At 36.3% G+C, this 16,177-nt stretch overlaps 1 pseudogene; it reads left to right on the forward strand.

Moving 5' to 3' along the window:
• The first annotated feature begins 1,648 nt into the window (after positions 1-1,648).
• On the forward strand, positions 1,649-14,307 carry LOC122344794 (annotated as a pseudogene).
• Positions 14,308-16,177: the final 1,870 nt, after the last annotated feature.

The raw sequence follows: 16,177 nt of genomic DNA on the forward strand, positions 1-16,177 counted from the left end.
TTTATTTATTTATTTATTTATTTATTTGTCTTTCTCTGGACATTTCGTTTGATCTTAATACGCCAAGTTTTTAAACAGGTTAAAATGTTCAAATTCATTGTATACTGTAATTGTGAATTATTGGATGATTTACATAACAAACGTCTTCTGAAACCACTAAACCACTGAAAAAGTAAGAAAGAGAAACATATATATATATATATATATATATATATATATATATATATATATATATATACATACATATATATATATACATATATATATTATATATATATATATATATATATATATGTGTATATATATATGTGTGTATGTATATATATATATATGTATATGTATATGTATATATATATATATATATATATATATATATATATATATATATATATATATTGTTTCCTCTCTATAATGTTAACTACTGCATTAGACGCTCTTCATATTATATCATGTTAAGAAGTCATAAGTTAAACATGATTTTAAACAGCTATTTTAATAAATCTTAAGTAGCAGGCCTCAGTAGGTTCACATTCAATTTTATAAAACGTGCAGAAATGTGATTGACCTGTACAGGAAGAAATTAATCAGATATTTCTCTTCATACGTTAGTGTAGATGAAAACGTGTTGCTAAGCAAAAATTAAAAAAAAAAGAAGAGATAATGAAGAACAAGAGAACAGGGATGCAGATTAAATCTTTGAAAGAGTTGAGTCTGTAAGTGCTCATTTGTCGCTAGTTTATTAGGAACGGGTGTATGTATGGCTTATTTGTGCATGAAAGAAATATGCAAAAACATAAATAATACGATGCATGGTTGGGAAGGGGATGTTGAGGGTTTGATTGGAACTTTTGTCGGAGAGAAAAAAATAAACTGTGAAAGCGACCTGCACTGCCCTCTGTTGGCTAAATAGCGCCATGGCATACTGAGAGATAACCCGTGCCTGCGATCCTACTAAAAATCCCTGTTCAGAAGTGACTCATGAGCAGCACTCAGTTTTAGGCTGTGCATAAGTGAGTTATCTTTCTAATCAAACATTTGATGATTTTTCAGAGTTTAATGAAATGCTCAGAGAGCATTAACAATCAGTTACTTTAGAGAACAAAAATAAGGGAGGTAAGCCTGCTGTGGAGAGAGCCTGCAGAGGGCTGCGGTGTTACACGGGTGAGGCTTTGAAGAGACCACGTATACATTTCGGAACGTAAAAATGCCAAAATAGTATCGTGTGACCTATAACAAAGGGACGTCTAAAAGAAGAAATACTGAACTAATGATAATGCACAAAATAGCATCGTAAGCCTATAACAAAGCGATAATATTTTGCCGATTCCCCCAATAGCCTGATTTTTTTTTAAATCATAAAATCAATAAAGCAATACATTAAAACTTTATAAATAAAAAGTAGCAAACTGCCCGAAGGCAACTTATTTTTCCGTACATTCTGAAAAAAAACATTTTTTTTAATGACTTGATAAGTTTTATGACTTAATCGCTTGCTCTTTCAAATGCAATTTGAGAGCCGCTAGGCTATAAAACGAGTTTTTAACTATCGCTGTCAGGGTGGGCATTGCGAGAGTAACGGGGAAAAAAAAAAAACTTTGCGCGTGTTTAGTGATTTAGTGTATCCGTGCGTCAAGCGCCTGGAGGAGGTTTGTGATATTTATGAATATTTTACCGGGATAGCGGGTGGGCGGAGGCACGGAACCAATGAGATGAGCCGGTCTGCTGAAGCTCCGTCATTACTCGCGCGAAGAGAGCAGACGGAGCAGCAGCGCGCGTCTCGGAAACCGACAGAGCTCGAGTAATTATAAAGTTCAGCACCGGATAGCGCGAGTAGACACGCCCGAGATGAATTCGCTTGCGCCGGGTGCTTTACAGGAGCACGCCGCCTCTGACAGCAGCGCGGGTTACGGTTTTCTCCTGGAATGTGTATAATGAAGGTTACCGGGAAAGAGGAGAGCAGAGATGTCGGTGCCTTTGCTGAAAATTGGAGTAGTGCTCAGCACGATGGCGATGATCACCAACTGGATGTCGCAAACCCTGCCCTCTCTAGTAGGTCTGAATAGCACCAAACTGAGCGTGGCGCCTCCGGGTGTGCCGGACCGGAGCACTGGCGTGAGTTTTCTCATTCTCTTTGTTCAGGGGCCGGGAAAAACACTGCATTATTTATATCTTATAAATTATACTGTTTAATAATGTAGGTTAGAAAATGGAAAAATGATGTTGTTCGTACACAGCCTTTTAAAAGGATTCGGTGCGACTCTGACATAAACTAAGCTCGATATGTTTACAGTGTACCGTGTTAATGTGTTTTTTTTTAATTCTCTGTGGCGTTTTGGATGTATAGAGTTCTTTTGTAGTACCTTGGAGTACTTAAAATATGATAGAGAGCTGTATCATTATTTAGTGTGCTGGCACATACTGAGGTCCCATTACAGTGGTATCTGAGGCAGTGTAACTGTTTAAGCGTTTGCTGGTTTTTGTGTGTTGGTGAAATTGTTGCTGTGTTATAGACCTCATTAAGTAAGACCTCAATTATTCATCAGGACTGCACTCTTTAAGTGTACCTATTGCTCTTCTGTGTCTCTGTATGATTCATGTAGTGCAGCAGCGCAAAAAGGTGGCGAATAATATATACTCATTTTCTGACATTGAACTTTTTTTGCGAAGGAACGAAAAAGTGCATTATCATTAGTTCAGTATTTCTTCTTTAAGACGTCCTGTGTTTATCAGAAGTTCAACTGTTCGTTTATATGGGACGAGGTAGAAGGAACCAGCTGAACTGATTTATTTATAAATGTCCAATATTATACAGATTTTCCAGTGGTCAAAACCTTTGTCTTCTAAGGTGCAATCAGGTAAAACCGTGTCTCTGGGGGGAGTATCGACTTTGAGCGTGTTTATAGTCTTGAGCCATTTTTATTAGTCACCTGCTATCTTGCAAATCCTGCGTAGAAATCTATACTAATAAAATCAGTTGTTTGTGTGCGAGGGAATTGTACTTCTTTTTCTTACGTAATATATGCCTTTACTATTTTGGTATTGTTATAAGCTCTGTCCTCAAAGAGTGAAAACATTAGATTTTATTATAATCTGAATTCAGCATTACAATGGCAGCAGATTTACAAAGATGTTCCTTCGATTTAATAAAAAGCGCTTTCTCTCCGCACCGGTTATGAATATGGATTATTCATTAGATTACTCAGGATTAGGACAAGACATACGGAAACGCTCACTCTTCCAGATGGCTCTTTTATGTAAAGCCACTGGGTCATAAAATCCCCTTCGAGAAGAGACCATTTCACATCAAAGCACCAACTATGAAAATCCTTAAAAAACTGTGTTTTGTCAGTGTATATTGAACACTAATGCACTGCTCTGCTCCCGATGAACAGGGAGAAACAAAATGTTTGAGTTGTGTAATTATTTAAAATATTTTGCATAGGTTTTAATTATGTAAAATGTATTTGTACAAACAAATATGGGATATATATATATATATATATATATATATATATATATATATATATATATATATATATATATACACACAATTAGTTTTAATTTAAATGTTGTTATTAAATGTATATTAGGTATGCATATATGTATTTATGTATGTCTTATGTATAATATATGGGCCGCTGACAAATAAACTATATTGTGATATAGCAAAAAGCTATAAAATAATTTACATAAATAGCATGAGAAAAGCATACCTTCATTATTACAGTTACACATTGCATGAGAGAGGTTTGTCTTCAGTGTCAGAGAGGGTTTTATTCCTTAGACATTTTTCTGTCACACCATAGGACATAAACACACTATAAACACTTTTCTGGAAAACAATTGTGTACGGTGCAGTACATTACTGATTTGTTTTTTTTTTTGTTTTGTTTTTCATTTTCCTTTTATTTTGGTCAAACATAACAATTCTTCTAATGTTATCAACAAGTCATCCAGCTAAACCGAGTTACCTTAGTAACATATTTACCTAAGCATAATTCACAAAACCACAGGCAACCGAACATTTAAGTGCACGAGGCATTAAAAAACAATCCATAAATGCATGATTATTGCAACATAAAACCGGTGTGACAGTTTCCATCAGCAGGCCAGAAACTCACTCTGACCCTTGTGCGGGGGTTCGGGTAATTAACCTTCCCAAAATCTGCAGTGGGAAAAGGACGAAAACTATTACAAAGCTGTTGCCATAAAGCACGTCCCGATCAGTAACTGACCTTTTTTCCTCTTCTCTTTGTCCTTTGCCCAGGTGCTTCCTGCTAACCCAGAGGAGTCGTGGCAGGTGTACAGCTCAGCTCAAGACAGTGAGGGCAGGTGTGTGTGCACCGTTGTGGCTCCTCAGCAGACCATGTGTTCACGGGATGCCAGGACCAAACAACTGAGACAGCTCCTGGAAAAAGTAACCTTTGAAACTAATCCACACAAAGACCTACTGACAGAATGCACAGCTCACCGAATGCCTTTCGCAGTTCTGTTCACCGAGCACATAGCTTATTATTCTTCTCTTATGTTCTCTCTCTCTCTCTCTCAGGTCCAGAACATGACCCAGTCCATCCAGAATCTTGACCAGAGGACTCAGAAAGACCTGCAGTACGTGCAAAGGATGGAGGTGCAGCTGAGAGGCCTGGAATCCAAGTTCAAACAGGTGGAGAAAGCCACAAGCAGAATATCGCCAAGCAATACAAGGTGCGCGTACAGATACATGCGCTCATCAGTGAGGTTATTCCACTATCAATGCCATTTTTCATTCGTGACCGCATACAGTGTGTCTCATTTACCGAAAGGTTAACTCATTTAATTCAGCTCCGATACTGGCCTTTAACATTACATTACAAATCGATCTGTGGGAAAATCATTTTCGGTACAATTTCAAGCCAAGCGAGCTCAGTATATTTGTTACGAACGATTGTGTTCTCTTGAGTTGATGGCGCAGGCATTTTCCCCACAAGAAGTGCATTACAAAATATTCATTTTGGCGACATGGCGTCTTTTCCATCTTAGCTATTGTTAGCCATCTGACATCAATTGCATCTGCATGCTAATGAGGCCGTTGCTAGTTTTCTAAATGGAGGCGCAGTAATTTTGTAGCACGTTGCAATTTGTAGTGTGTGTGTGTATCGAGCTCCCAAAGTGGCATGGATTTTATAGATCAGTCTAGCACAGTCTCTTAGTTCCTTCGGCAACATCTGGCCCTTTTGAACAAAATAGTGTATTGAACATTTTGTTCTAGGTAAACTAAAGGAAATGGTCAAGAACGGTGCAGCTCTTGATCATTTGCCAAGAAAACTTCTCAAAACATTTTATGGCTTGACCTTTAAACATTTATTACATGAAGGCATCAAATATTTGGATGCAATCGCTAGAAAAGGTCATGTTATACACCATCGTATGATCTTTATACCCACTTGGGAGTCCATACAGAGCACGTTTTCAAAAGTTAAGATATACACAAGAGCATATACAAACATGGCATTTCAGCAGAAATAAAAATACATATAAAGTTTAAAGGGAGTCTTTGTTTGGACAAGGACAATTTTGCACTTATTGATCCCAGTATAATATAGTATAAATTAGCTTCAAGTTAGTTTGGGATCAATAAGGTTATTACAATTTTTATTCAGCATTACATTTTATTTAGATGCTTTCAATTGATATTAAGTGACAACATATTTATATTTCAATAAATGTCTCTATTAATAAAAAATTTCAAATAGTTTCCACAGAAATATTTAAGCTTCACCGTTTTCAACACAAAATAATAATAATAATAATAATAATAATAATACCATTTAGCTTTGCTATCATTAAAAAAATGCTATTTTAAGTTGCAATAATAATTATAATTCATTCCCTCATTTTAGCAAATGGTGGCCATGTTGTACTCAATTATTCAATTAAATCAAAATGAGAGAACAAATAGTATATTGTGTATATTGTGGCCACAATTGAACTAAAATGAGAGATTGGGATAGTACAACGGGGGAAATTCTCAATGTTTAACCATGATGAATGTTTTTGTTGTCTGCATGCCATGTGCTGAGCTCCGTACATACTAGATTTTTTCAAAAATATAACAAAAAATTCTCACTATTTAACATTTTGAACAGGATAGCTTGCTATTAATATTATGTTCTTTATTCATCTATGTCCAGATTTATGTGCAAAAACCATCATGAGAGTGATTTTAAAAGCATGTCTTCATGTGTTCATACTTTAGCTCACCTTAATTATTGTTTAAAATAAAATGTTGCATAATATCTGTACAAACAGCAGTATCTGTGAAAATGTGTTTGTTAGAAAGGCTAGCGAGTTAGTTATTCAACCAAATTTCATTTTCTTGCTTGCAGGGCTAACTTTATGAATTAAATCAAAGCTGCAGAGACTGAAGAACAAGTTCAATCCCATTGTAATCCTCAACTGGTCAACTGATTGCATCATTCAGTTTATTTTAAATACAAAGCACCTTTGAATTCTGTTCACAGTCTTTTTGTGCATGCCACTATTGCAGCCCTCCTTGAGTAGATTTCTTTATGTTATGACATCTCCATGTCTCTAATTCAGATTTGTTATGCACAGCTGGATATTTTGAAACAAGGGAAACTATTGTTGTATGTGAAGCATGTAACCCTCGACACCTTGCATTTTAAACATTGAAAAATAAAAGAGTTTTTTCCAATTTTTGCTGGTGTACTGAGAACTTGTTTTATGCCATGTTGAACTCTTCGTCTATTTGCTAGGCACACTCAGAAATCAAGATAGTGTAGGCAGAGAGGGCAAGTGTAGGGCAAGACAGGTTTTTGGACGCAATCGTTGCACGCATGCCTACTGAACCAAGCCTATTTTAACCTTTCAGGCCATAAAAGCGAAAATGGAGGAACTTAGGCCAATGATACCAGTGTTGGAGGAATACAAGGCCGATGCAAAATTGGTAATGCAGTTTAAAGAGGAGGTCAAGAATCTGACATCAGTGCTAAGTGAACTGCAGGAGGAGATCGGGGCCTTTGACTACGAGGAGCTTCACAACAGGGTGTCTAATCTTGAGGAGAGGCTTCGTGCATGCATGCAAAAATTAGGTAGGATGAGTTTGAGCACAAACACAAACAACCATTATATTTCATTTCAGAATATCACATACAACAGTGCACGAGAAGATCTTTTTCTGATATGACACAATTTAGTTTGCAAAAAAATTATATAATTTGTATCACAAAAAAGGACAAAAAACCCATTATGAACATCTATTGGTGTTACTTTTACCTGGTTGTAAAAGGGATTCATAACGGCACGCATAACACTTAACACTTAATTTTTTTAAGTTAAAAGAATACTTCACCCCAAAATAAAAACTTGCTGTAAATGTACATACCATCAGACCACCCAAGATGTAGATGGCCGTATTTCTTCTTCAAATGTAGCATTGTTTCATGCTCTCAATAAAGGATGCACTACAGTGAATGGGTGCCGTCAGAAAGAGCGTCCAAACAACTGATACTGAAACACCACAATAAGTAATTCACATGTCTTCAATTGATTAATTAACATCTTGTGAAGTGACCAGCTCCATGTTTGTAAGAAACATACCCACTATTAAGGTGTTTACACTTACATCTTTGCTTCTATAACGCATCGCTTCTGTTTGCATCGTCTATAACTATATTACCTTAAGAGGGTACTACTAAAGAGTCCATTCTGTTATCCTCTGACATCAAAATCCACCAACATTGTTTGTTTTTCCTATTAAGCAGTGTATGAAACAACTTTATTTTACAGGCAATATTAATGAACAAAGGATGCATTTAAGCTGGAAGCGAAGGTTTGAATTTGAAAATGTAATTTCTATTAAAAACACACAGCTTTTAAGCTTAGCAAGACATTAATTGATGGACTCATTCCGATGGTTTTATTTTAACTGTTTGGACTCTCATTTTGAAGGCACCCTTTCAGTGAAGAGGATCAGTTGTGAGCACACTCATCCACATCTTAAGCTGAGCAAATTTTCAGCAAATGTTAATTTTTTCAGCGAACCATTCCTTTAAAAAAACACATGTTCACAGCATATTTAAAACAGCTAACAAAGCGTAGCCTCAGTGTTCGTCGAAAATGCAAATTCGCATTACGCGCATTAGTCTTGACTCAATGAAAGACGATTGAGCAAAATACAAAACACTGTAATTTATTGTGCTGCTCGAAGGCATTAGCATGCTGAATTTAAACAACACAACGTATCCCTGTCATTTTCTCTGTTTGAAATGCTGTATCTCAGCATTGCTAATCTAATGCAGATAGCAGCAGCAGATTCAGATGTTGCCTTATTCTGAAGTGAGGAATAGATCTCATACGGATGTTAGACACAGACGTGACTAATGAGAAGCTGCTGCGCTGTTCTCTCCTCTAACAAATGCCTTTGGGTCCACCTGAGCCATGGCATGAATTCATAGCGACTTTGCAGGTTAATTAAATAACATTATCAAAATTCAGTATGACAAGACCCAGTGTCTGACACGTTTCTGATTTACAAACAAATCCTCAGTTGAATGAAGATTATGCGATTTTATCCAAAAGCAAAATGTAAATTTTCACAGAAATCTTAATAACCATTCATACATCGGAATATAGGTCAGAAGCTCTGTGTAACAATAGAGGATTGCTCTTGCTTCTTTTTGGAGCGTTTATTTTAGATTCAGACGAATAACAGATTTAGTGCGCATGCATAATGCAAATGCAGCCTTACTTTGATTGATTAAAGGAGGACACCGTGCTGGGTTTTGATGCTTAACAATAAATGCCAAAAAAAGAGCTGCAGTTTTAAGTTTTCCACTGAGCCAAAAGCTACATGCAGTGATAAAGAGAGACATCTAAATATGATCATGGGATTCTATTGAAAGATTACTGCTCTCAGTACAGTAATCTCCTGGCTGCATGAATTTCTAATGCTGCATTTCACAAGGGACTTAAATCACTGGATGGGAAAAAACACTGATGATTTGTTCACCAGTATAAATAACGTGGACCTGATTCATTGTTAATATTGCATTCATAGTTAATAGGGTTCGAAGGAAGCCTGAACCAATTATTTTGTGATTGTTGCCCATAAAATGTCAAGCAGTTTCAGCAGTATCTTGTGATGTGCCACAATTTTTGTCCATATTTCATTTAATGGCTTTATGTAAAATTTGCACTTTAACTAAGTAATTTAGCACACCATAGGACTATTTTAAAGGTTGTGAAAATGCAGTAAGCAGTTAAGCACTCTTGATTATGTTATGTTATGTTATGTTATGGTATGTTATGTTATGTTATGTTATGTTATGGTATGGTATGGTATATGCTATGGTATGGTATGGTATGGTAAGGTATGGTTCAAAAATTGGGTTTGGTAAGTTATTTTTTCTATGTTCACCCAAGGCTTCATTTATTTGATCAAATACATCAAAGAAATTACTTTGAAATATTATTACAATTTCAAATAACTATTTTTCTATTTTAATACATTGTAGGTTTCAGTGTCACATAATCCTTCAGAACTTTTAATATGCCAAATGTTCAAGTAGCATTTCTTATTATTATCATTCTGTTTCATTTATAGTTTTACATTTTCAAGAATCTTTGATTAATAGAAAGTTTACAATACAGCATGTATTTCATTTAATCAATTAAAAGTCTTTGCTCTCACTTTGGATCAATTTAATATAAAAATGTTTCTGACCTTAAATGTTCAGAACAACTGCATATTTGCAAAATGTATCCTAAAATCTTGATTTAAAAGGTTAACAACCATTTACGGTTCTCTTTATTTTCTTGGATGTGTGAATATGTGAAAGATAAAAATCAGCAAGTCAAAGTAAAGAGTTGCTCATATATAAATGGAGGTATTGGTTTTCTGCTAAGCTTCTCGAACAGATTCTGCTATTACAGTAGCACAGTAGATTTAGCAAAAGAAAATATGGGATGGATTGGCAACATTTAATGGTACGACATTATGTAAATATCTGCGAAAATTACATAAAGCAGCAGCACATTAGCGATGTATGGCTGTGAACTCAGCGTTGTTGCTGTATATTTCAACATAATTGCATCAACAGTCAGTGTCATGCACTATAAATACTAGCCTTCAATATTCAGTTGTACTACTACTCTGCAATCTTAGAAAATGTTCTCTACTACGTTATCACCTAAATTCACTAATAAAACTGCAATTTATCGCCTGTGACAGACTATTTAGCTAACATTTGGCCATCGGGTCTGGTGTAAAGACTGGCCACCTGTGCCGAGGCAATAATCAGGCTGGTAATTATGTGAATATTATGTTCCATAGAATGTCTTTGAATGTAGGTTTTGTCTGCAAAAGCGTATCTGGAACGGAGAACCGGGTGAATAAATTGCAACTCATTCAATCCCAGAAAGATTATGGAATTGCACAGGTCAATATTAGCAGATTATGAGTAATCATGTATAGAGGTCAGTCTGTTCAAGGGCTTTGCAGTGACTTTAATGTTGGGTAAATCAGTATTATTTGCCAGCAGTAATTGTATGCCAAAGCTTCTGAAAATAGATATAGTGATTTGTCATTTGAAATATGAGTACAATATGAAATAAATATGAGATATGGGCCATCAGCTGGTCTAGATCACAAAATGAACTTTCTTTTATCAACCTGAAAGGGTTGTGACAATGCCTGGCTGACTCACCAAATAAATAAATACATGAACATGAAATATTGATTTCAGCTTTTTATCATGTGAGAAGAAAGAAGCGCGAGAGGAAGCGAGAAACTTAAAGCCAGCATGGAGACCGGTTGCCAGGGACAACTCTCAGATATATAGTTTTGCGTCATTATGACCGCAGAATACTGTGATTGACCAATCAGAATCGAGTATTCTGTAATGACACCACATAGCCAGGTCAGCGAAATACAAAACAGTTTTTTCTCCAGAACGGGCTCTGGTGTGGTTTTACATAGACCGGCACGATGATCACATTTCAGTGCCAAGAACAGAATATTGGAAAAATATCATGGGAAAGAGAGGAGTATCTATAAATGCACATTTCGTTTAAAAGCAGTTGCTTAGCCACAGTGGACTGCCAAATTCACAGCTAGAGAAAGACAGAGAAAGGAAAACCGCATTGGTTCTCTGAAAGACGTAAAGTGACAGAAAAAGAGAAAACGCGGTTCAGAAAGAAGTATAAATGAGAAAAGAACACACTTCCTTGTGTATGAGGACTCTTACAACACTGCAGACGTCTACACAAGTTATGCTCCAGTGCGCCCCGTCTGACACTGTGTCAAAACAGAGAGTATGAGAGGTTCACTGATGCCTGCAAACTTCTGCCTGAGTGCCTTACACAAGCCAGAATATGACAGGAACTCCAACGCCTCCCCCGTCCGACTCAAACCCATTTACCAGCGCAAAACACTGAAGTTTAACAGCATATCACTCTCTCATAAGAAGGCAAATGAGCAGCGTGTTAAAGGAAATGGGAGAATTCACCAGAAATGAAAATTGTCATCATTTACTCACCCTCACATCATTATAAAACAGATGTCAAACTGCTGTATTCTATCAAATGAAAGCGAATGGTCACGCAGGCGACTGCAAGTACAGCAGTCAATATAGGAAAGTTTTTCATGCATATTTAATTGTGGCACATTACAAGCAATTATCAGATGCTTGAAAGCAAATAATGTTTGGTATCATTGACAGTAAACCTGGTGCATGTGATACATCGCAATATCATGAGCGAATAACTTTTTTTCTTTCACAAAAAGCTATTATATGGCTCAGAGAGACTTTTATAGCACACGCATTTTAGGTCAATTTTAATTGTACTGGACAGCTAATAGTCATCATTCACTTTCACTGCATGGAAAAGAGCAGCACAGAGCAGCAAAAATTCTTAAAAATATCTCCTTTTATATTTCGCGGAATAAGAAAGCGAGCATGATGAGTTCATGAGAAAATGATTCGAATAAAATGTTGATTTTACTTTTTTACCATGTTTTACTGTTATCAGCTTGTGGGAAACTGACAGGGATAAGTGATGCCATAACCATAAAGACATCTGGATCAAGATACGGGTCCTGGATGACTGATCCACTTGCCCCGACAGCGATACTACGAGGTGAGTTCATCAAATCTTTACTGCCTTAACTCAATTCATCCGGATTCTTTGTGTAAAAGAAAAACGGGTTTAATCACTTCACATCCCTCACTTTAATCTCAACTGGTTTCGATTTTTTTTGTCTTCTTAGCTAAAATGTCTCTGACTTCGTCTTATCAGCACTCTTTTTGTCCCTGCAGTATATTTTCTTGTAAACATGCCAAGAGTGTGTTTTATTAAATTACCGGCACACATTAAGATGCAAATGATAGGTGTAAATCTTGCAAGATTTCATTAGTGTAGCAGCAAAGCCATTCCCAGTAAGAGCTGAATGATGTCTGTTAATTCCTGCGCCAGCGTTTCCCACATACAAATGTTTGTATATTACTGCTGGTCTCATATCTTTGTTTTCAGACATACTTTAGTATTCTGAGCTAAAAAGCAAAATCTTGTACGCCTGTTTTATTTCCTTGCCTTTGTACAAGCTTTTCTGTCTTTCTCCAATTTCTTGAACAAATTTAACACATCCATCTTGGTTAGATGTCAGTAGCGAGTAAGTTTGTGACAACTAATCCATGATCCCATCATATATTAATGCAACAACTTCAAAGAGGATGGCTGAAGGTGAAGCGGTGGAGTTTTTAGCTCCTTTGAGATGGATCGATACAGTAGAGGAGCCCAGAAACAGAAAGGCATCTGGCCTGCAGATCTGTCTGAGCCTTAAATGATTGATGAGGGGTCAGAGAGTTGCCCTTGCCTGAAGCCCCTGATAGCCTTAGTATTTGTTTTAACAGGGAATACACACTTAAAAGGGTCAGACAGTTTAAAAACATGCTTGTATTAAGAATTGGATTTTAGGAAGTCAGTTTAGGGCAGGGAAAGGATAATAGGCAAGTAAAGAGCAAACTTAAAATACACCGAGCCCAAGACAGCGATAGAATGCTGACCTTGACTGTGAAAGAATCAATGACATAAAAAGGGCGTCCGCGATAAAGAAAAGGGGAGAAAAATTAATGTCATGTGGTGTAACCATGCAGTAAAAACAATAGCATATTTATGCTTAATATGCTATTGCTATGCTTTAATAGCATATTTATATATTTATATAAATATACATTATTAGATATTTTTGGATCTTAATCCAAGCTTTTTGTTTTGTTCACCATTTGACTTTTATTTGGTCGATGGAAGTTTTCATCATTTTAATTAGCAGTGAAGCAGTATAATTATTTTATTCTGCTAAATAATAATGAAAAACTAAACAAAACTGCTTAATAAGGTATTCTTTAGGAATTTCATTCATTTGTATTAAAAACCTCTTGAAAATATAAATAAAAACCATTTTCGGTAGCACTTTATTTTACAGTTCTGTCCCATGAGTAATAACTAGGTACTAATCATGAACATACCCTTAACACTAGTGAACCTTAACTCTTTATAGTGCCGTATGTTTTAAGTAAGTACATGTAAGTATGTAAATATTTAAAGTAAATAAAGTGTGTATTCATTTTTCCCCCTCCAGGTGTGGTACATGGACGGTTACCACAACAACCGCTTTGTCCGGGAATACAAGTCAATGGCCGACTTCATGTATTCAGACAACTTCACCTCACACCGGCTTCCTCACCCCTGGTCGGGAACAGGGCAGGTGGTCTACAATGGCTCCATCTACTTCAATAAGTTCCAAAGTAACACCATCATCAAATTCGACTTCAAGACAGCCACCATCAGCAAGTCCGGTCAGCTGGATTACGCCGGCTACAACAACCGTTACCACTATTCTTGGGGTGGCCACTCCGACATTGACCTAATGGTGGACGAAGGTGGACTTTGGGCGGTATATGCCACCAATCAAAATGCAGGGAACATTGTCATCAGCAAGATCAACCCACTGACCCTGCAGGTCATCAAGAGCTACACCACCAACCACCCAAAGAGGAGCGCAGGTGAAGCCTTCATGATCTGTGGGACGCTTTATGTTACCAACGGATACTCAGGAGGGACGAAGGTCTACTATGCTTTCCATACCAACTCCTCTACTTATGAGTATATCGACATCCCATTACAGAACAAGTATTCCCATATCTCCATGCTGGATTATAACCCTAGGGACAGAGCTCTATATCTGCGTGGAACAATGGACACCAGGTGCTGTATAACGTCACCTTGTTCCACGTTATTAAACTCTGAGGAACTCTAAAGTGACAATCTCCATCCCTTTGTTATATACAGTAGCACTGATGGAGTTTATTACTGAAAAAAGGGTAATGCCTGATTATTGTTTAATAAAAGAAGACATAAAATGTATCAAAAGTAATAGTTAATGGCAACATAACGAACAGCTGCCAAAAGGTCTTTTTCTTTTGTAAGCTTTCCTTAGATAATTGTGTTTGAATTTTCACTGCAAAAAATGTGTTAATTAGTATTTTTGTCTCATAGTCCAGTAAAAATATTGAAACGTTCTTAAAGGAGACGTTGGATGCAAAAATCACTTTTACATGGTGTTTGCATATAAATGTGTCTTAGCAGTGTAAGAGAATTTTCATCCATTTTTTTAAATCCCAGAACAACCTAAACAGTCAATAGTTTTTGGTGTTGATGGTAACGCGCATACGAATACAGAAAAAACAGAAGAGACCGGAAGAGGTGGGAGAGCAGTAGCTCTTTATCATGAACAGAGCTGTTTCTGACAAAGTAAAGAGTGTTGTTTTACACAACCTTTGAGGACTTTTTTGACCAAAGTATGTAACAGACATTTCATGGAGACCCTAAGAGTAATACCAACTTGTGGAAAATGGGCATCTAATGTCCCTTTAAAACAAAAAAACTATTTACTTTTGAGAAGCAAAACTGTAATATATATATATATATATAGATAGATAGATAGATAGATAGATAGATAGATAAAACAAACAAAATTTTGCTTCAAGTAAATTAAGCTGTTATTTTAGGTAAATTTAATCATTTTAACTGCAAAACAAAAACACTGATTAATTAAAATATTTTTTACTGTGTTCCTAGTACTTAGTACAGCTATTACAAACATGATTTAGTTACATAGCAGAGGGCAAAGAAGTGTGACGCAAGAATGATATCATTAGTTACCCAGTTATGTCCTTTGTATCGAGAGCAATCCAAACTATTTAACATCAACTAAAGAACCGAAGGCACTGACTGTTGGAGGCACTCTGTTAAAGAACTGCAGTGTGTTGTTGTGACTCTATGTAGTTTCTGATTTTCATAAGATCTGCATGAACATTTTTAGCACTACGATTCACATGATTGTATTTATTTTTTCTCTCGCAGTAATATGAACCTTGTATGTGAAAAAGAGATTAGATTAGTGATGGGTTTGCTATTCTTCTTGCCATGTTTCATTTTTGCTGTAACTTTTGTGTTCATTTTTTACATTTGTGTTACTAAAGTGACTTTTAAATAGTAGGATGGATTGTAAGAAAAAGACATCAAGAGTATATATGTATAGATATAACTTGTCAGCAAAAAAAAAGGTATCAAAAGACAATGTGAAAAAAATGTATTTACAAGGTATTATTCTTTGACTGTGTTTCAAGACAGATCCATGTGTCAGCTGTTAGAAGAAATAGATGGCATCATCTAAAACTGTTACGCTTGCATCCGTGTTGTACTTGCGATGTGATTCATATCAATAAAGCCAGTCTTTATTTTACACTTCTCGCCTAAAGGAAATAAAATCATGTGCAATATGCGCATAAAATCCGAAAATATCTATCTATATAAACGTATAAAACAATAATCCCCTCGTTTGTCTGCACAGGAAAAGATTTTGTGCGGATAATGACCCTACTCCAGCTTCCGGAGCCAAGGGAAATGTCAAATGGGATTGAATAGTCTAAAGGAAAAAAATAGGACCAGTCTAAAGGTAGATATCATTACCAGCCTATATTCTTTCTCCATGGCAACGGGGCAGAAAGTGATGACCTCATCTGTTTGGCTGCAGCGAAGAGCTGATCTGAGCGGTGGGACACGCGCCAAAGACAGAGCAACTCATTAGCCCTCAGCTCTTCTCTAAAGGCAGTGT

Source organism: Puntigrus tetrazona, chromosome 5 (genome assembly GCF_018831695.1).
Source record: "Puntigrus tetrazona isolate hp1 chromosome 5, ASM1883169v1, whole genome shotgun sequence".
Taxonomy (NCBI): Eukaryota; Metazoa; Chordata; class Actinopteri; order Cypriniformes; family Cyprinidae; genus Puntigrus; species Puntigrus tetrazona.